General features: G+C 39.5%; 1 protein-coding gene across 1 annotated transcript in view; it reads right to left on the bottom strand.

Annotated features, from left to right (window-relative positions):
- Window positions 1-23,059, bottom strand: part of LRMDA (leucine rich melanocyte differentiation associated) — a 1,016,440-nt gene that overhangs the window by 245,273 nt on the left and 748,108 nt on the right. The gene's annotated exons all lie outside the window — the stretch shown is intronic.

The raw sequence follows: 23,059 nt of genomic DNA, 5'->3' as shown, positions 1-23,059 counted from the left end.
TACCACATAAATTTCTTGTCAACAGAAACGGCCAATTAATTAAGTTAAAAATTTACTTGTGATCACATCTACAAACCAAATAGAACTGCAAGGCAATTTTCCAGTTACTGAATATACTGCAGGTCAGTTTAATGAATAATTTTTAACTTTGTCATAAACTCAAAGACAGGCTAATATCTCCAGAAACCTGAATGGAGACCAGCTGCCGACAGATTTACACAAAATATATTTATGTGGAATTTGATTGCTGACATCTGGGGACAGAAATAAACTTTCTATAATTACAGAGCCATCTTTGCCATATATATGAATTTCTTTCACCCAAAAATGCAAATGTGTCCCCAGGAAGTATATTTACATGTTCAGGCAGGGCTGCAATGGGGCTGGGTGACTCTTGGAAAAAACATTGCATTAAATTTCTATGCTAGTGATGGGTTCATTATCATGGGAGAAGACAATAATGGGCAAAAGCCACTTTATCACTGTCATTCACCTCCCACACCCCAAATCAGGATGCTTTCTCTTTGAGGTCATAAGCCACTCAGCACATGCCCAATAGTGGAGGAAGCATTGGGAGAATTTAAGGCTCTGTCAGGTGGGGCAGATTGACACAGGTTCTCCTTAAGCTTATTATGTATATAAAACAGACATTCATGGAAAGAAAAGCCAGCAGAGGGCCCTCCATAATTCTTGCTCTAATCATTGTCTCTGAGTTAAAGAAAATCCATAGGTGAGGATAGTTCTCCAGGTGAGGATAAAGAATATGAATATGGGGAACATATGAGATGTGGCTGCTAATTATGATTTACTCAATCAGACACCCATTGGATATAGAATTATGACATCCATTAGGGCAGCGGTTCTCAACCTGTGGGTCGAGACCCCTTTGGGGGTCACCTAAGACCATCAGAAAACACATATATAATTACATATTGTTTTTGTGATTAATCACTATGCTTTAATTATGTTCAATTTGTAACAATGAAATTGGGGGTCACCACAACATGAGGAACTGTATTAAAGGGTCGCGGCATTAGGAAGGTTGAGAACCACTGCATTAGGGCCATTATCGATCCCAAATGTAGAGGACATTCAAGGTCCTTCCAATTGAAGCCCAGTCTGTCTAAGAGTTTCACTGTTCCTTACCCTCAATTTGTCATTGCTAAATGATCAAGCTAAACCATCTGGTGTTCCTACAACATGCCCTTCACTTTTTGCACTTCTGTGAGCATTCTTCTACAAAATATTTTTGAGGTCCTTTCCCAAATACATCCATGTGCCAAACCCACCTCTCTTAGACAACTGCCATGGCTTTTCCCAGCCCAGAAAAGACCTCTGCTCTTCAAAAGACATACCTCCTATACAAAACTTGAAAGCCTATCTTTCTATCCTGACAGAATGAGCCGGAGTGAGTTCACAGGCACTGAAGTGTTCAAGGAAATGCCAGACAACCACTTGGTGGGGATATTGTAATGGGGATGCAATGTACATGTGGCGAGGTGGACTCAGTAACTTAAGCTTCTCAGCCCTGGGGGCCTGAATTATATGATAGTTACTTGTGCTTTCATCATAAGCTTCTTGAAGGCAGGAATCATCTTACTCATAGTTTCCTCAGCAGATGGCCTTATACTTTAAAAAATAAAAAAAATAAAAGCAGATACTCTAAAAAAATCTAATGAGGGCAGATTTTATGGAGTTTTCCCCACATACTTGCTGCACTCAATTCCAGGAGTGGCATTTGACCACTCCTGCACAACTACCATTAATATGAACATCATTGACTGTGTGCCTATTGTGTTTAGGGCACTTTGTTAGAATTCTGAGAATTCCAGGAGGTAGAAACATTCTCTCCCAGACCAATTTTAATTAGGGAAACAAGCCATACCATGATTGATCCCATAGCACACCCTGAATAAACAGGGCTAAATGATGAATGACCAATATGTATAATACAAAATAGGAAAATAAATGTTAAATACATGGTATGGATAATTTTCAGTGTCCGGGTGAACAATTCAAAAAGATTTGAGAGTTTCAGAATCTGTCGTGTACACAAGGTAATCCCATGTGACTCTTCCTTCTACCACCGCAAAAACCAAGTCCCCAAACTCTACCCCCAACCCCAAATAGCTCACCCCAGGTCTCCAATCTAGAAGGTGGCTGAGAGGGAATCCTAGCCAGCTGTCCCAAATACTTCCCTTCATTTCTTGCATCACATCCCAGATCCATCACCCATCACACCCCATAATCACTATTCATTTATTGTGGTTAATTCTATGTATCTTGAATCAAATCATTAGGACTCCTTCCCTAGCTCAGGTCTTAGCTCCTTGTGTCTGTGGGTTCTCTTTCTATCAGGAGAACATGTTTCAAAATTTTCCCCTTGACGATGATCTTAACGGTGAGGACATTGCTCAAACATCTAATTTACTAAAAATCTGCCCTGGACCTCCCATGCATGAAAATTGCCCTTCCTCCTGCCACTAAATAAGGGTTAAATGCACAAATTGGCCACATTCAAATCTTGACTCAAGCATTACTAATGGTGTGACCTTGGGCTGGTTACTTAACCTCTCGGTGCCTCATTTTCCTTGTCTATAAATGGGACTAAACTAGTTCCTATATTACAGTATTAGTATGAGTATTAAAATAGATAACACATGCAACATTTTAAAACAACGCCCATAAGCAATATTTCATAATTTTTTATCTTTAACCAGTATCAAGTTTTGGCATAATAAATATCAAATTTTTATTTCAAGCTATATAAACTTTGTACCTTTCCATTTATCCTATATTTACCCTGCTGAAGCATCAAGGAAAAATTAACAATAAAAACAAAGATGATGATGATGACAGCAGACATTTTTTGCCTGTATTATGTTCCAAGCACTGCTATAAACATGTTACATTAATTATCAACAGACCTAGAGGCAAATATTCTTATTATCCACAAATTACAGATAGGACCTAGAAAGGTTAAGTTACTTATCCAAGGTCATCTAGCTATAATTGGTCAAACTTCAGATTCATGCTCTTGCAATTTAGTGTTATTATATTTGTCAGCAATTCCTTATCACTGCTCAGGCCCTCCTTTATCCTCTATTTTTTCTAGAAATGTTTTAATTATTATTCTTATTCTCAAGGAGCTTACAGCTAAAACAAGGAAGCTGGATAAATATATATATATATATATATATATATATATATATATATATATATATATATATATAACACATTCAAATTAAAAACAAACAAACAAACAAAAACTTGTTCAAATCCATCCACACCTATTTCTATCCACTCAGCAAAAATAGTTTTTCAGAACATATATACCCATAGCACCACATCACTAATTAAAGATTTTAGGCAAAATAAATGAACATTCCAGGGAAATTCAATTAGCTTCTCAGTTCAAACTTAGTACTGGTTTTCAGGAGGGAGGGATAGGTCAGGGCAAGTTCCATAGTAGAGCTTTTGTAAAATTAGATTCAGGATTTCTGTAAAAGACAGTGTTATATTACAGAGACAATGGACAAGAAACTTGGGGAATTACCCATATGCTGTCTGAGTGCTACTACAAAGGCAGGTAATAGTCTATGGTGAGTCACTGCTGACTGTCAGATTAGCTTGTTGAGGGTCATCGCAGCCAGAGTGTCAAGGTCAGGATAAAACAGTGGAACAAAGCAGCAGTGAACAAAGCCTGTCCCCCAAGCCAACCTGCTGGCTATTAGGGATGTAGGTGACATAAGTGATGATTATATTATGGTCTTACAAGTGTAGCACTTTATAGTGTATAAAGCACTTTCACAGTCATTATCTCATTATGTTTTTAAAGGATTTCCTATGGAAGACTCCATAATAGTCAAACCAGCAGAGGAAACTTCACTTTCAGGAGCATATTTCCACAGTTGAAGAAAGATACCTATTTTGAGTTAGGTAACCCACGTAAGAGAAGATAAGCACCAGGGATGTTGATTTATTAATAACTACCCATCTAGAGCGATTTTCAACCGGTGTGCTGTAAGAACTTTTATAACCTGCAATACCTGACTATTTAGCCAGGGGCACTGACCTCTTTTCCCTTAGATTGTCAAATAGAAAAATGACAACAGCCATCCAGTGTGAATGAATCAAAATCATACCTTTTTTTTTTTTTTTTGTCGGATCGACAAAAAAATATAAAGTATTTTTTTGGTTTGACATAGAATTTTAGTAATTAGTTTATATGTGCCATGAAATGAAAAAAGGATGGAAATTGCTGATCTAAGATACTATCCTGGGAAAACAAATTAAAACGTGGGTCTCTACATTCCAAGAGCCTTTGTGTTAAATGAGGAAGGAACACACACACATAGTAAGAGATCACAGCGACTGCTGTGCATGGTGCTGATGACGGATAGGACTCACTGCTCATTTTTAAACAGACAGAGATGATGGCAGGTGGAACATGCAAGAAATGCATCACAGAAAATAGGGGATGTGAGCTGGGCCTTTAAGAATCCTTAGGATCCGGATAGTTGGGAGGAAAAAAGTGAGGTTGCATAGATAGTGAACATAGATAGAAGCCTATTTCTTAAATGAAATTGTCCTATAGGATTTCCTTCCCTTATGTATAATAAAGTAAAAAGGAAAATATAAACAAAAGCTAAACAAGGCAAGGGGCATAAGCAGATGCAAGAAAAACTGTAAACTGGAATTCAATGAAAAGAAGACTCTGGATTGACCAGAGATATATACAGCTCATCTCCAAACACTATAAATCACCAATAATTTTACAGAGGAATCCAAAAAATCCAAAGGATTCTCATTAATGCTATAAAATCTAATCAGAAGCAAACTATATAGGCATGCTTATCTTTTTCTTCTGACTTGGTAGTGGATTCTATAAATACTGGGGAAAAACTGAAAGATAAAAAACTAACAAGTATGAAAACTCACATGAGTACAAATATTCCAAGACTATACATTGACTCAGAGAAGTGATCCAAAAGCAGAAAGTAAACTCTGATGAAGAAATTTGAACAGAAGGTGGGAGGAGAGAAGCCAGGCTGGCTAGTCTAATAAAGCTCATCTGCCCCTTCAGCAGAGTCATTCTCCTTCCATTTTCTCAAGCTACAAAACATGGCAGACATGCTCCGCAAACTGAACTCCGAGGATAAAAGAAACTAGTCTTATTTAAGCTGGAATGATAATTAAGAAGTCACCCACACTGTGTATTCCCAGAGCCCCTCAAACGTTATCAGAGGGAAAAGAGAGCATGGCAAACATGCAGACCTGCTAGAAAATAACAAGATAACCAGAAAGAGAAGACAGACGCACCTCAAGCAAAACTAAAAGAACCCAGCACCACAAGGAATAGAAGCAATGTCATGATAGTTTTATGCTATAAAACAACTTAAGAACAAGAGTTTAATTAAGTGAGGGTTCTGCTTCTGCCATAACGTGACAAGCTCGCTATACCCTATCTCTTCCACTGATTATAACTGAAAACTGTGCAAAATACAAAAAGCAACTACCTGAGGATGGTGAAAAGTAAACAAAAGCAGGTGTATTGTGAAGAAGTTACCTACTAACAGGGGAGTTTCCAGGTTTATTTGTCTTTTTCCTTGTGCCTTTGTCCCAATTGCAGGCCCGAATCACAGAGCTGCATGACAAAGCAGCAGTGTAGGGAGCTAAAACCCTGCTTTCTATTTCTATCTCAAATTTTTGAGTGAAACTGACATTAAAAAGGGGATAGGGAGCTTAAGGACTGGGAGGTATGGAGGGAATTCCATAGCAGAGGGAGCTGGAGAAGGGAACCTTCTAATTCTATATGGCTCACCTCGGAGCTGTGCATAGGCAGGACATATCCAAAACAGAGTGGCAAGGCCTCTAAGGCTATACACCACCACCCAAGTTTCATGTTAGCTTTTTGAGTGGTAAATGCACTAGACAGATTAAAGGAAGATGGTGAAGGCTTTGAAAACTGAACTGAGATTGGAACCCACAGAAGACAAGATAATCGGTGGGCTGAAAGTAATGAGTAAGATTCCCTACTTTAAAAAAAAAAAAAAAAGGAAAATTAAATTTCCTTCTTAGGATTACAATACAACCCAATGTCAAAGAAATATAATGTTCAAAATGTCTGGGATACAATCCAAAAATTACTCAAGAAGTAGGAAAATGTGACCAACATTCAAGAGAAAAGAAAAATAATATGTACCAACTCTAAGATGACCTACATGTTGGAATGATCAAATAAAGACTTTAAAGCAGCTATTATAAGCATGCTTCATGAGGTAAAGTTAAATACACTTGAAACCAATGGAAAAGTAGAAATTCTCCAGAGATAAATAGAAAATACCTAAAAATTGGAAATGTTAGAACTGAAAATGCAATATGTGAAGTGAAAATTTTACTGAATGTCTCAATAGCAGTATGGAGATAATAGAGGGAACAGCCAGGGAACTTGAAGACAAATGAAAATAAATTATCCCAGCAGAAGACTAAAGAAGACAATGTTTTTTAATGAACAGAGCCTCAATGACCTGTGGGACAATACAAAAAGGCCTAACACAAATGTCATTGGAATAACATAAAGTGGGAAAGAACAGACTGTGCAGAAAAAGTATCTAAATACAAAAAGTATAAAAACGTAATATATTTAGTGAAATAAAAAGTTAACAAATTTAAGAAGATCAATAAACACCAAACACGATAACCAAACAATTTTTTTTTTTATCAATTGAAAAAAACTTAAGGAGACAAAATAAAGATTGAAACAGTATCATTCAGAACTAAAAAGCAATTTGGAAAGATCAAAGAACAGAGGCACCACACTAAAAATCAGATTACTGGCAAAGCAAAAGGTCCACATAATCACATTAAATGTACATGAAAAAAAAGACAAAAATTAACATAATTACATCAGCTAATACTCATAAAAGATAAAGATGCTATTCTTACAAAACCTGGGACAGAAAATATGTTCAAACATCTACTACAAAAAGTCCCCCAAATAAAGAGACAAATCTGCAGATCCAAAGAGTTTATCAAGTTCAAAAAATAATACATAGAATAATCAACAGTCAGATAAATTTTATTTAAGTTACTGAAATACAAGGGAAAATTTTTTTCTAGACATCCAGATACAGAAAAATAATCCCATTTAAGGAAGAAAACTCAGGTCGACTTCAAACTCATCCACAAGATGATCCCAAGAGACAATGAGAAACATTTAAAAATTATTTTTAAAAATAGTGTATATCCTAAAAATATTATACCCAACTAAAATGTCATTTAAATATAACGTATACACAAAATTTAAGAAATCCAGGGCTCATGAACCCTTTATTAGAAAGAAAATGTCCTGAGGGAAAAAAAATCACGACAATTGGAGTTGGAATACAAAGTAAGGAGTGGGAAAGCTATGATCCAAACCCTGGTAATGACCCCTGAGTTCATTTGAAAATAGAATTAATACTGAACAAATAAGGAACGCATTGTCATAGAAGATAATACAACTGCCATTGACAATATGAAGATAATAATGTAACTAACACAAATCAAGAGGTACAAGGGATGATAGGAGGAGCTCGATCTTCATCTTTCGGAGCAGATCCTGTCTGAACTACACACATTTGGTTAGAAATAATAACCATTCTAATCTCAAAACATGTATAGTCTCATTTCTTAGCATTAGAGTGACTGTTGATCCCATTTTTATAAAAGTAGGAGTGTTTCATTATCCCCTCTTTCTCTCTTGCAAAGCAGTTTCCACAAATACAGAATCTATAATTTTTACCACACTGCTGCTATGTTCTAACTCAGCAAGTCACTACCTAGAACAGAAACATTTGGAGTGTATTAAGTGCTCCACTTGACTTTGCAAAGACACACACACACAAATGCATACAATATTTAACTCTAATGTCTGGCTATGCATTATCTATCCCCAAGAAATGGTTGTACTCTTATAGACATGGTCAGTTTAAAAATATCCCAATTGGTTTTTAAATGTATATACACAACTGTGCTTCAGGCCCATTATAGCCTGATGATCTAATTTGATGTTTAAAATGTCACTTTCTCAACTCATTTCTTTAATTCTTCCAATTTATATGCAATAACTTTAGATACCATTAACTAAAGAGAGGAAATATGCGCAGATATATTTCTCTTCCTGGTGTGTTTTATTTTTAAATATTCATAAAAGACTCATATAATGACTTATTCTAACACCAAAAACTTGTGTTATTGAAACAGTTTATGATACACTGTACAATTAAGAGGTAGAGTTGGAATATCAGTGACAATGAAAAGTGTACTCCAATGTTCAAAATGTATATTTTGCTTATCTTTTTAAAAAGGCAGTTAAAAAATCCATTAAAGATATTTGAAGATAATACAAATCACAACAGCAATAGAGATATTTGTTTGATGCTCCCTGTGTGGCAAGTATTCTGCTAAGAACTCTGCAAGGATCTCTACAAGGATCATCTCATTTCATCCTGTGAGTTACTGTCTTTTTTATTCTTCTAATCTGGGTACACTGAATGGGGAAAAAAAGCTAGACTTAGTTTCTCACTGAGCTTGGTCATATGTATTAAGTACATATGTATTAAGTATGAGGATATGGCAAAGTTTATGAAAGTAATATAACAATTACATATCATCCACAAAGGCAACACACTTTTAACAAATTCGGAGTGAAGTAGTATGTATCTGATTATTATTCTGATCCCCTAATATATATAATGTGACATTAATAACAGTAACTGTCAGTGAAGTATCAGTTTTAAAAGCTTAAACCCAATGGTTGTCAAGGCATAAATATCCTAGATAGTTTCATAAAATTCATCAAAAGAACTAGCCTACGATGTCTAGTTCTTGGTTATAAATGAAGACTAAGTCCTTCGATGAAGCCAGGTGAGGAACTTCTGTTCTAAAGGAGATTCATGTTGATCTCTTCCATACAAACAATCTATATAGCACTGCTGTGAAGTCCTCCACTAAGAAGTCTGCTCTAAGAGAAAGGCTGCTGCAGTTATATAAGCAAGTCCACAGTGAAAAAATACAAGTAGTCCCCCAGACCAGTGTTTTTTTAACATGTGTATTTGGAAACAGGCCTGTTTGACAAAGAATTCCTTCAATGGGTATGCTTGAAAAATGCTGAAACATTACTCTAGAACTTCACTCTTTCATATACTAATATGCAATCATGCCCAAGAGGGAAATAGAATTCAAACCATTCTGAAGACAGACCCTTTCTTCATGGCACACAACACAAACATCTACCAGAGCCGGGACACTTTCTCCTCACAAGCCATGGTTCCCAGGGTCATGAAGAGCCGTAGACATCTAGAAACAAGCAGCCCCTGGCTGAGACTTGGGAGAGCCAGGTCCCTCTTCCACTGGGGCTCCTCCTCCACCGAGGAAGTCTAAACATTAGTGGACGCATGGTAACCGCCTTCCCTTCGCGGACAAACCTTCCTGGGCAAAGTCCAAGCGGGTCTCTGTGACTGCACTCGGGGTTCTCTCCAGCGAGGTCAGGTGGGAATGATGACATGCTATCCTCTGAGGGGAGTGTAACAGGAAACTAGTGGTTCCCTCATGCGGGGATGGTAGGTGGAGCCCGCCAGCATCTTTGCTTTTCATACTGGGTGACTGACTCCATGGGAAGCCACATGTAAGTCAGGGCCCTCCTTTCCCCTGCCTCAAGGGCCACTGTTCCACTCTTCAATGCTACACTCCCTTTTAGTGCACTGGACGCCTGCTGCGCTGGTCACACACACATGGGACTATTAGGCAAAGATAATAATAGCCCTGGGGTAAACGCAGTTTCCAAAATTCGACTGCTTGCACTTACTAGTAGATCTTCCTCTAGCTTTCCAGTGTCCATATGGTTGTGCAGACAACCACAACTAAGCAATGTCCAGGCCTATGTTGTGTCCACTGACCATATACTTCTGGCCAAAAGGAGATCACAGACTGACCTACTGGAAAATAATACAGAAAGATCGACAGGCTAAAACAGCAAATGCATATTTAATCACTGGTATTAGGAACATTCCTTTGCCACCAAGCAAAAGCCTGGAAAGTTGAAAACTTGTGTCTCAACTGGAAAGCAGACATTTTTTATAAGGCAGAAATTCTTGCTTACATGTAGGTCTGCAGTAAGATTGTTTAAGAGGTCACTCTTGACTTGGCCTGGATAGCCTAATGTTCAGTGTTTGGGCAGAGGATAAGGGAAAGAGACAACTATTCTTTGTGATTATTTCCACTTCACATACAGAATCAATTAAAATAACAATAATTATTGATGGAAACCTCATCACTGATTACCAACTTAATTGCTTATGTGAAGTCACACAACTCTTTTTAAAAAAAAAAAACAAAAAAAAACAAACAAACATGTTTTATTGACTTTTTACAGAGAGGAAGGGAGAGGGATAGAGAGTTAGAAACATTGATGAGAGAGAGAAACATCCATCAGCTGCCTCCTGCACACTCCCTACTAGGTATGTGCCCGCAACCAAGGTACATGCCCTTGGCCGGAATCGAACCTGGGACCCTTGAGTCCGCAGGCTGACGCTCTATCCACTGAGCCAAACCGGTTAGGGCACAACTCATAAGTGAATATCATGGCATCAGTAAAGATCATGCAACTTCCCCCAGCTTTGTGGATAGCATGTGCAATGGAATTGATTTAATTAGAGCTCGTACATTGCAACCTGCACTCCTTCCTGAGCTATCCTTGGCTGGAGCATTGCTCTGTTCCTCTTCAATGCTGTCCTAAGCTGGAATAAAGCAAGGTGCCCAGCACGAAGCACTGGGTTGCATCACAGAGGGGATTAAAATGCTCACTATGCCCTGGCTGGTTTGATTCAGTGGATAGAGTGTCAGCCTGCGGACTGAAGGGTCCCAGGTTTGATTCCGATCAAGGGCACATGCCTGGGTTGCGGGCTCGATCCCCAGTAGGGAGTGTGCAAGAGGCAGCTGATCGGTGATTCTCTGTCATCATTGATGTTTCTGTCTCTCTCTCTCCCTCTCCCTTCCTCTCTGAAATCAATAAAAATGTATTTTAAAAAATAAAATAAAATGCCCATTATGAGGTAAGACTCCAGTCACAGCAGAAGGGAAAGAAGACAGGCCACTAAAAAAACTGGGCTGCTCATGGACACAGACAATGGGGCAGTGAGGGCCTGGGGTGAGGGGTGTGGGTGGGCTGGAGGGGGGTCAATGGGGGAATAAGGACATATGTAATATTTTCAATATTAAAGAATTATTAAAAATAACAACAACAACGATAGAAAAGCAACCCTAAAAAGGGGGGGAGAGGGGGCTGCAGGCAGTAAAATATTGGTTGAAAGAAACTGAAAACACCACAGCATCCAAACTCCTTGCCCCGCTTTCCTCGATCTGAACCTTGGAAGCTTCTGGCTTCGCAATCTACCCTCAGTCCATGGCTAATCATGCCTCAGTCACACAGGTCTCCCTCCAGGCTTTCCAATACAAGACACTGATTCCTGCCTTGGGTCTTTGCATCTGCCTTTCTTCTGCCTGAACTCTACCCCTACCCCCGCCCCCGCCCCCACCCCCAAGTTTATCTTCATGATTTAGGTCTCAGCTCGAATGTCCTCTCCTCAGGGAGGTCTTTTCTGAATATCCGAGATAAAGGAGTCCATCTCCCCAACTGGACACTTTCCATCGCATCACGCTAATGCATTTTCTTTGAGCCACTACCCAGTGTTAGAAAGTACATGGTTTATTTGGTTACTTGTTCATTGCTTGACAGCACCTATTGATATATTAATTATACAAGAGCAGACACTGCTGGCCATCTTTACTGCTGTGTCCCAGGGTCCAGAACAGGGCCTGCACAGAGTAGATGCTCTGTAAATACTGACAGAAATAAATAAGGGGTAGTGGCTTGAGGGAATGGTAAATTAATGTTCATCTCAAGGCCACCACTTCTAGTGCACCCCACAGTGGGTAGTGATCAGAACATACATCAGATAACAGGACAGCTAGGCCTAACCTGTCACCTACTGGGTGTGTGACCTTCAGTAATTTACTTAACTTCTCTGGACCTCAGCTTCCACCTCTATAAGTGGGTTTACATAAAGGACTGATCTCACAGGGCTGTGGTAGAATTTTTTTAAATGCGCGCAAAGAACTTAAATAATTCATCCTGTAGTAAATATCGCTCTCTTTGTTATTGTTATTGCTATTAGTATTTCTTTTTTAAAAAATATATTTTATTGATTTTTTACAGAGAGGAAGGGAGAGAGATAGAGAGTTAGAAACATCGATGAGAGAGAAACATCGATCAGCTGCCTCCTGCACATCTCCTACTGGGGATGTGCCCGCAACCCAGGTACATGCCCTTGACCGGAATCGAACCTGGGACCTTTCAGTCCGCAGGCCGACGCTCTATCCACTGAGCCAAACCGGTTCCGGCGCTATTAGTATTTCTTACTATATACCATGAAAAAGCTCAGGAACTAAAAAACCTTCAAGTGTGAGCATCATTTTTAAAAATTCCTTGTCTAACAGCCTCCTCATTCAAGATAACAATGCACATCGATAGATGTTCTCTTCTATCTCAATATATTATGGAGTCAACATTTTCAAAAGCCGAGCAACCTCATCTTCTGGATGGCCCAGCAAATGTGCACTGTCCATACCTGCACAGTCCTGCCCCCTTTCCAGCATACTCATGAGCAGTCCTTATGAATAATTTGGTTGGCGAAAGCAAAGTTTCCATTGTTGAAAGCTATGGGAAAGACTCTTAATTCAAACAGTATTAGGTTGGTGGATGAGGCAAATTGAAACATGTAAAATTTATTGGACACCATAAAAGGGAAGTGGGGAGAGGGCCAAGGAGATGGGGGGTTCGATTACTGCTGAATTGCTGGCATAATAACCTGCAGCACATCACAGGGCTACAAGCACTCTCCCAGATGATTGCTTTATGTCACCACTGATGCTACCGGCCCATCAACTATGACCCTGGGAGCAGCAAACCCCATCATAAGAGAGAGAGAAATGTAAATTTCAAAATAGATATATAAATATTCGGTGGCCCAGTGCTCCATTAGTCATTTATATTCCTGACTTTGGAATGCAAAAATGTAAATCCAGGGCCCTTCTGAAGTCAGAAGTCACCCAGGGTTCATATAATAATCTCTCTGACTAGAGCTAAACTGTGGTTGGCAATAAAACCTCAGGGGCCAATAAACTCACCAAACATGCTGAGAGAAAACAAGGGGGAGATACACTCTTGACCTCAAATGAGGGAGAGAGGGATTGACTAATGAAGCCCACCCCACAATGCTGGAGATTTCTCTGCTCCGATGGAGCTGTACGGACAGCTGCGTTACTCACGGGCAGGCTGACGTCCCTGTAAGCAGAATGCTCGAAAGCTCATTCTCCAAGCCCTGAGGAACATGGGGCTTTTTATGATTTACTGCCATTTTATTGCCACTGGAAATGGACACAGGGCACACACCCAGAGTTCTAAACGGAGGTAAGTGATGTCCTTGGTGCAGGCTTTCCTAACGCCCTCTTTAAAAATGAAATCATTAAGAGTTACATCAGTTCGAGCTAACATAACAGGGGTGAGGGAGGCAAAGGGGCAGCGGGTAGAAATACTACAAAGCCCAAGAAATGGAAATCCCTGCAGCATGGCCTCATGGAATAGAAGCACAGAAGCACGCACTAGCCGGTCATTCCTGAACACGAGAGAGGAAAGAGGCAGAGCACCCAAACCTGTGCGGCCGGAGGGGAGGTGATCTACCCCACCTTCCTGGGAGAGCAAGCCAAGCACAGGAGTCTATGTCAGCATCACACTGCAGATTAGGGGCAATTTGGCCCAGAAGCTGAACCTTCTAATACCTCCTCCGCCGGGCCCTGGACTTTCACACCAGACTGTGTTTGGAACAACTCCTCTCTTCTTCATTTCATATCCCATAGCAGGGGATTACCCATTTATTTTACTTACATAAAAGCCCACCCTCCAGATTTGGGGTTTAGGGAAGTGACTTATACTGTGTACCAGGCTGATTCAGGAGATATTTTAGGAGCTATGCAGACAAATATGTGCAAATCACTGTAATAGCAATATACAGTATTGATGTCCATTTCATGATCATTGCTTAGGACATGACCTAGTAGGTACTTAGGGTTTTAAAAAGTGAATGGATTTAAAGAAAAACATTAATAATAGTACCCATGTCTGTAGATAGGGAAGTACCATTCCAGAAATATCCTCAACACGTTTTCCAAGTTGATTTTGTCAAAAAGAACATTTGACACATAAACATAACTGATTATGCTCACAAGATCGATAACCATAGATGGAATCAGTATCTTCATTCAAGAATACTATGTGTACGGTGGAATATTATTCAGCCACAAAAAAAGGAATGAAATTCTGCTACACAGTACAACATGAATGAACCTTGAAAACATTATGCTAACAGAGATAAGTTGGACATAAGAAGACAAATATTCTGTGATCCCATGTCTACAAGGCATCTAGAATAGGTAATTCAAGAGACAGAAAGTAGAATGTAGGTTATAGGTGCCAGGGACAGGGGAAATGGAGCGTTACTGCTTAATAATCATGGAGTTTCTGTTGGGAGGATGACAAAGTTTTGGAAATAGTGGTGATGGGTGCACAATGCTGTGAATGTAATTAATGCTACTTGTACACAAATTGTATGGTTAAAGCGTCAAATTATATGTTACACGAATTTTACAATTTAAAAAATAATAATGTAATATAGCAAAAACTTTGGCTTGTATACTTTAAATGGGCGAATTACATGGTATGTGAATTATATATTAATAAAGCTGTTATAAAAAAAAGAATATTATGTGCATGAAGTTAAAGTCATTCTTGCCTAGAAACAGGAGGCTGCATATAGTGAGCCATGAAAACTCTTATTAACCACGGGAATGTCATGGGAAAAATCATCTGTTTCATCATGCCCCTGAGTAGTCCCTAAGGAATTAAGCATGGCTATCTTGGATCCATCCAAGAGAAGTTACTTATATTTTGTACTTATCAGGACTCTTGACAATGTGTCCCTCCTATATCATCACCCATAAGAGTTATTTGGGAAGTTTCAGACTCTATTAATTTGGATCATCACCCAGAGACTGAATATTCTCTGGAATCAAAACAAACTTGTTTCTTATGGTAGCTCTAGTTTCCAAATGCTCCTGAAGTTTCAAATTGCCATCCACTCAATTTAAATATGAATTTGAGGGCATCCCAAAACTTATAAAAAATGCCACTTTGTATCAAATATAAAGTTAATAATGATATTGTACAAAAAATATATGCTAGTAATTCAAAGTCCAATGTACTGAGTTATAAGTGAAGAGGCAGTGGAGCATAGTGTCATAAACATGGGATTTAATAAACAGACCTAAGCTAAGGGCAGCTTTACCACCTAATAACTTTTATTAGGCCCTGTACCTTAGTTTCCTAATCTGGAAAATTAAGATAATGAATCTTTCCTCAAACAGGTAGTGTGAGAGCTAAATGAGGTACCATGATGAAGAGCACAGTACTACTGGCATATAGTGAATGTCCAATAAATAGCAGTTAAATACATGCCCACAAACATTAACGAAGCATTATGGAGTCTAGAGAAAGCAGAGAGAGTGAATAGGAAACTGTCAGTGTGTCCCTTGCAGGGAATAGTAATCCTGTTGCCATAAAGAAGAACACTATGGAAGCAGGTGCAACTCTCCAGATTCTGTCATTATTGGGAAGGAAAACACACACACACACATCTAATCACCTTGATTCTGAAACAAAAGCATTTATTACTTCTACTAATATTAATATTAACATCTATTGTATACTTACTATGTGCCAAATACTTTGATAAATACTTTTTTTTACTATCCTATTAAATCCTGCCAACAACTCTATGAGGTAAGTAGTTTTAGTATCTCATTTTCTAGATCAAGTTCATCAATAGGGCAAATAACTGACCTGAAATCACATAGGGATTAAAGGTTAGTGCCAGAACTCAAAACCCAGGCAGTCTGGCCTATGACATTACCACTGGGCCATCATCCATGCTTACTTAGCAATCTTTAGATGGTTCATATACTTTACCAGCTACCCTGATACCAAGAAGGGGGACCTCCTAGACAAAAGATGTGAAGAAGCTGGTAGCTCCCTGACCACCATCCATTACCCAAGTGCAAATAACACATTAGACTTCTAGGTAGTACATACATCCTTATAGATGAACTAGTAAAATCATCTCTAACTTGTGGATGAACTAATAATAACAACAAAGCAAGACACCTGCAAGACTAACGATGTGACTTCGCTCACAGTGACCAATGTCCAGTCACCCTGAGACTCAGCCTAGAAGAGCCCGCTGGTTCTCCTTTGACCTCTCCCGGAACCCACTCTTAAGTAAAACATGAGGCCCGGCACCAACCCTTCCACATGCTCAGCATAGACATGCAAAGCTCCTACCCAGGTGGGAAGTGAGCAGCACTTCTCAGGAATGGCCCAAAGTGAAGCAGGCACATGCCTCTGAGTGCTCCCAGGAGAGAGATTCAGAAGTTGGCTGCCCTGGTGGGAGCATGTCAGGAAGAAGTGACTTTATTAACCAGCAGTCAGCAGCATTCGATAGAATCACAGAGCCCTGGGCCTCCATTGCTGATGGTTGACACCTGATACTCAACTCTCAGCCCACATGGAAGAGCAAGAATAAAGTCATTGCCCTCAAAGAAAGAGCGCCACACTGCTCAACCTTTCCTTGGAAAATAGGAGGTTCCTCCATAGAAACATGAATGAAGTACAGGGAATGGCTAAGGGATGGGGAAAGACATAAATGGGACTAGTTCACATTTCCCTGCTTCTGCCTCCTGTTACACACACACACACACACACACACACACACACACACACACACACACACACACTGCCTCTGTGAAGGTCCCAGAGGTCATGGGGATCAAATATAAATGTTAAAAGTTGAAAAGGGAGAATCCATTTCAAGTGACTTAAAGGATAACTGTCATTGGAATTAATGTGGCTGGAATGTTTAAAATTGCCATAGGTTCCTTCTCTGTTGAAAGGTGTCAGGTTTCTATCTTGAAAGCTAACTGTCTTTCTGTGATACCATGCTGAAGGTTTATGCTATCACAGACAGGTCCAGGCCAAGGGAAGCTTATTTAATTTGCCAAACTCCACATAAAAATTGGCAAGGATGAGTCCAAAAGGTTAAGCATAGGGCATCGTCCCTCTCTCTCTCTCCATTTCCCACATTATTATCGTGTCCATTACACTTGCCTTTCTCTAAGGTATCTGGAAATATGTTTTACATTCTCCACTGGGCCCCTCTCTCATAGTACTCAGGGTTCCTCTCCTAAGAATAAAACAGACCAGACATATTGAATAGGAACCTGCGCTTCTCTGATGAAGCAAAGCTCTGCAGGTTAGAGGGATGAAATCCCAGTGAGTGAGCGGCTCTCCAGACAAATATCACTGTAACTAAGGAGGGCCTCCAAGTTAGAACCTGAACTATCACAGGATCACCCATCACCAAAATCCACTGACTTCTTTCTTTCCATATGTATGCCTTTTCAACAAGTAAATCTCACCCCTACATGCTATTCTTCCATTCAAGCACACAGTGAGCACGGAACACATAGCTGGAGATATCTAAATCAAAATACAATCTGTATTAAAGGCCATTTTTGAAGTATGCTGCCCTGGCCGGTGTGGTTCTGTTTTGTCCCATGCACCAAAAGGTCACTGGTTTGATTCCCAGTCAGGGCACATACCCAGGTTGCAGGTCCAGTGGTTGTGGGTTTAGTCTCCTGTAAGGGTATGTACAGGAGGCAAACGATAGATGTTTCTCTCTCTCTTCCTCTCCCTTCCTCTTTCTCTAATGACAATAAAAATAATATTTTAAAATAATAATAAAACATAAAAGTACACTCATTCAAAGTGTAATTGTACATTTTTTTTAATTAAATCTTTATTGTTCAGATTATTACATTTGTTCCTCTTTTTTTTCCCCCCATAACTCCCCTCCTCCCAGTTCCCGCCCCACCCTCCGCCCTCACTCCCCACCCACTGTCCTCATCCATAGGTGCACGATTTTTGTCCAGTCTCTTCCCGCATCTCCCACACCCCTTTCCCCCCCAGGAATAGTCAGTCCATTCCCTTTCTATGTCCCTGATTCTATTATAATCAACAGTTCATTCTGTTCATCGGATTATTTATTCACTTGATTCTTAGATTCACTTGTTGATAGATGCATATTTGTTGTTCATAATTTGTATCTTTACCTTTTTCTTCCTCTTCCTCTTCTTAAAGGATACCTTTCAGCATTTCATATAATCCTGGTTTGGTGGTGATGAACTCCTTTAGCTTTTCTTATCTGTGAAGCTCTTTATTTGACCTTCAGTTCTGAATGATAGCTTTGCTGGATAAAGTAATCTTGGTTGTAGGTTGTTGGTATTCATCACTTTGAATATTTCTTGCCACTCTCTTCTGGCCTGCAAAGTTTCTGTTGAGAAATCAGCTGACAGTCGTATGGGTATTCCCTTGTAGGTAACTGAGTTTCTTTCTCTTGCTGTTTTTAAAATTCTCTCTTTATCTTTTGCTCTTGGCATTTTAATTATGATGTGTCTTGGTGTGGTCCTCTTTGGATTCCTTTTGTTTGGGGTTCTCCGCGCTTCTTGGACCTGTAAGTCCATTTCTTTCACCAGGTGGGGGAAGTTTTCTGTCATTATTTCTTCAAATAGGTTTTCAATATCTTGCTCTCTCTCATCTTCTGGCACCCCTATAATTCTGATGTTGGTACGCTTGAAGCTGTCCCAGAGGCTCCTTACACTATCCTCGCATTTTTGGATTCTTTTTTCATTTTGCTTTTCCGGTTGGGTGTTTTTTGCTTCCTCGCATTTCAAATCATTGACTTGATTCTTGCACTCCTCTGGTCTGCTGTCGGGAGTCTGTATAATATTCGTTATTTCAATCCGTGTATGCTTAATTTCTAGTTGGTTCCCCAATATAAGATCGAGGGTCTTATTAGTTTTCTTGTAGATCTCATTAAGTTTATTGGCGGCTTCTAAACAGTTCTTGAGAGACCTTAAAAGTGTGGTTCTGAACTCTATATCTTCCATTGACAATTTTGTCCTGTTTCTTTGTCTCTGCATTTTGTTATGCTTCCTTGGTGCACCCCCTAGTGGTCTTTGTTCGCAGTCTTATAGTTAAACCTTGTAGCTAATTCCAGGGAGGGTTTGACCTCCAGGCCAAGTGGCTATGAGAATCAGCTGTGTCAGCAGTGAGAGAACTTCTGTCCTCTAGGGAGGTGCTAATCTAGCCTTTGCCTGAGGCTATCCGGCAAAAGCCTCTGTGCAGGGCTTGGGCGGGGCGGGTCGCACAGGATCAACAGGGTGGGCCGGAGAGAGCAGTTATGGCAGCTCTCAGTCCTGTCCCCAGGGGCTCTGCCTCTCTGAGTCCCAGCACCCGCTGCAAAGCTCAGAGAGAAAGCTGCACTCGCTCTGACCGAAGCCAGACAGTCCCGCTTCTCCCGTTTGAGTCAGGGTCCCTAGAGACTCGCCCGGATCTGGAGCTCAGAGTCTGCGACTCCCTCCCGATTGAAAACGCTAACCGCGCCCTCCGCCGCCAGCCCGCTCCGCGCACTCCGCACCGCAGAATTTGACTTCAGCACTGCGCCTCCTCTGAGTGTCCGTATGCGTTTCTCTTTCCTCCTAGTTGTAGGACTTCCACTCAGCCAGCGTTCCTGTGGTTCTGGGTGCTGTCCCTTCCGTTTTTTGGTTTCACTTTTGAAGTAGTTGTTCAAAGCAGAAAACTCCGGCGTTAACCTATGCCGCCATCTTGGTTCTCCCCTTCTTCTGAAGACTTCAAAGTGTAATTGTACATTATTAAAATAAGACAGAACTTGCCCTGACCGGTTTGGCTCAGTGGATAGAGCGTCGGACTGCGGACTGAAGGGTCACAGGTTCAATTCCGATCAAGGGCATGTACCAGGGTTGCGGGCACATCCCCAGTAAGGAGTGTGCAGGAGGCAGCAGAATCTATGTTTCTCTCTCATCGATGTTTCTAACTCTCTATTCCTCTCCTTCTCCCTTCCTCTCTGTAAAAAAAAAAAAAAATCAATAAAATATATTTAAAAAAAAATAAGACAGAACTCAGCAAATATTCAAAAGTTAGATTGATAAAATACATTACAATTTTTTTTGGAGAGGAGTATTTGACCACTTTCATGGCTTGAATTGCCAGTGTGTGATGAAGATAAAACGCAGACTGAATTTTAGTTGGTTTTACTAGTGTTTTTAAACTTTCCACAGACAATGCATCTTCTCATTGTCTGCCCCAGGAGCAGACCACTCTCGCTGCCCTGCCCTGGATACTCCACTACAAACAGCACTGAAAATAAACTTACTAGTGCTGAGAGTTATGTATAAAATACATCTCTCTAAAAATCTCTAAACATCAGAAATGTTGAATGAGCATGCTTGCATATGGGAGAAAATTCCCAGGGACGGACCCAGTGATTTCAATATCTATCTCAAATTTTCAAATTTTCTAGAAAGAAAAATGAAGATAAGTGATGGTGCTGAGCTCTTCATCACAATGACAAAGTAATACTAACTTTTCATTGGAGGAATCTGTAATTAAATAGCCTGGACCATGATACATATATTGCAATTTATAATAAAATCCCTTTAAATTCCAGAAAATCGTTAAGGTTCTCTGGACCAAAACAAACCAACAAACAATATCCCATTTCCAATTAATTTCTTATTCATCATAACCCCACTTTAAAGTGAGTTCCCTCCGTCAGGAGCCATTTAAAGCCCTGGCTTACCTTGGGAGAGCTAAAGAAATCACATGAGTATATGACTGTTAGGATGAAACCGATCACATGATGCCATTGATCTGTATTAACCTATTCCCATTGGCCGTACAGCTGACTTTACTGCATATTTTATTCATTGGCTTTATAGCTGGTCAGTTGTATCTTCGTAAATTCAATACCTTCCAAACTGAAACATATTTTACTCTCTCCAATATGTGCCTTTCTGCTGCATTTTATTCCGTTTGGTATTCTTCCTAATCAATTCTCTTGTGAGCTTCATTTCTCTCAGCACAATGTATCTATTGTTAGGATTTATTTCTTTCAAAATGATTTAAATCTATTTTGTTCAGTGCTGCCTTAAAGCTCCTCTATGCCCTATCCATTTCCTCACTGGTCCCATCCACTGGGCCATGTGATCTGGTTCATAGTCCATCTTCCAAGTTAAGGAACGATGTACTTTCCTAGCTTGGTCTAATATGAAATGATACTGGCTTTTTATCTATTGTGGCAATGGTTGTGGACTAAGTAATAAGAGTGATATGTAGCCACGTGTAGGAATGCTAGCATATTTGAGGGATTCACTGCTGAGATGGGTAACTGCAGGCTCCTATTGTCCTCAGTATGAAGTCCTCTCTCTAAATCAATGCTTCTGAAATTCTAGGTATCGTTGCCAACAGATGTAAAGTACGCAATAACCAAGTCCTCACTCGTAAATCCTTGTTGACTTAAAAAAATGGCTGAAGATTGCCTTCTTTGGTAATATTAATTATGAGTCACTTTTAATTTAGGTTGGCCCTAGATTTTATGTTCTCTGTAAGACTTCAAAAGTTCATTTTGCACAATAAAATTATTTTATTATTCATAAAGAAAAATAAAAGGCAATAAAAGACATGGCATTTTAATGACCTTTTTGATGATTTGCCTCCTAAGATGACTAGAAAAGGTCTGGGAGAGAAGCCCAAAGAGGAAGACCTAGAAGGTAAAACTGGAAAAGTACATGGAGGGTAAGGTTAAGGGGACTTTAGAAGCCTGGGGAAGGGTCTGTGCCCATATCCCAAATTAAAGGAGAAGTGCCTGAATGTTTTTAAAGAGAAGAGTTGACATGATAAAAGCACATTGCCCCTACAAATCAGGTTGTAACTTCCTAAAATAAAATGAACTTGAAATAAACTCATGATGGCGTGTTAATCAGGCCCAGAATGTGACAGTGGAGAGGCACACCTTGTTTAAAAAAACAACTATTTCCAGTAGGAAAAAAAAAAAAAAAAGAAGAGAAAAGAAGATGGGAGGAGAGAAGGAAGTCTTCTTTGGAAACCAGGAAAATTAAGCAGGAATGCATTAAGTTAACATATAAAAAATAATGCAGAATTACAGAATATATATTATAGAGCATAACACATGTGAGCATGATCAAACATAAAATAAAAAGACTGGTGGTATGGAAAATATGAGGTCCCTCAAAGAAAACAACCATGTCTAATTGGAGTTAATGACAGAAAAATTAGGGAACATAAATACACAAATACCCTCAATATTATTAGCACAGGTTTTTAATCAGAGAAATAAGAATAGTATTTCCAGATTGGCCCTAATAGAGCATGAAAATCAAGAAGGAAGGATGCCACTACAGATGAAATTTGGGGTATATAATTAATAAAAATTAACAAAGGAGGTTGGAGAAGCAAGAAGGAAACAGCCAAAGACACCAAGTCAATATGACTGCATGGGGAAACATTCCACTCCACGGAGAGTTTATGAAGTCATTCATGAACAATGCCCAAAGGGAGAAAACAAGCCTCCTGTTGGAAAAGAGGGTGGGTGCAATAAGCAAACAACAAAACTCAAAGGACAGCGAGAAGGTGGAATTACTAGGGCCTGGTGGTGGTGTTATTTTCTCCATTATAAAATTACATGTTCAAATTGGAAAGTTAAGTCAAGAAATAAAAAATAAAATCAAAACAAAGAAAAGAATGAAGCCCTAGAGAGCTTATGAGACATGAGAAGCTTGTTCTCTAGACCCAGGCACATAACATTTAATTTTATATTAGTAACAAAAAAATCTTACAGACATGATCATAGAAATCATGTTACAATATTTCAGAAATCACAGGAAAAAAGCATATGCATGCAAATATCTTAATTTTAAGGAGGAATCGAAAATTCTGAAAATAGTAGGGATGCAGATTCCCGCCCAAAAT

The sequence above is a fragment of the Myotis myotis genome, unplaced genomic scaffold (assembly GCF_014108235.1).
Source record: "Myotis myotis isolate mMyoMyo1 unplaced genomic scaffold, mMyoMyo1.p scaffold_m19_p_15, whole genome shotgun sequence".
In the NCBI taxonomy this organism is placed as follows: domain Eukaryota; kingdom Metazoa; phylum Chordata; class Mammalia; order Chiroptera; family Vespertilionidae; genus Myotis; species Myotis myotis.
Note: the sequence above shows the minus strand (reverse complement) of the source record. Positions and strands in the feature narration are given on the sequence as shown.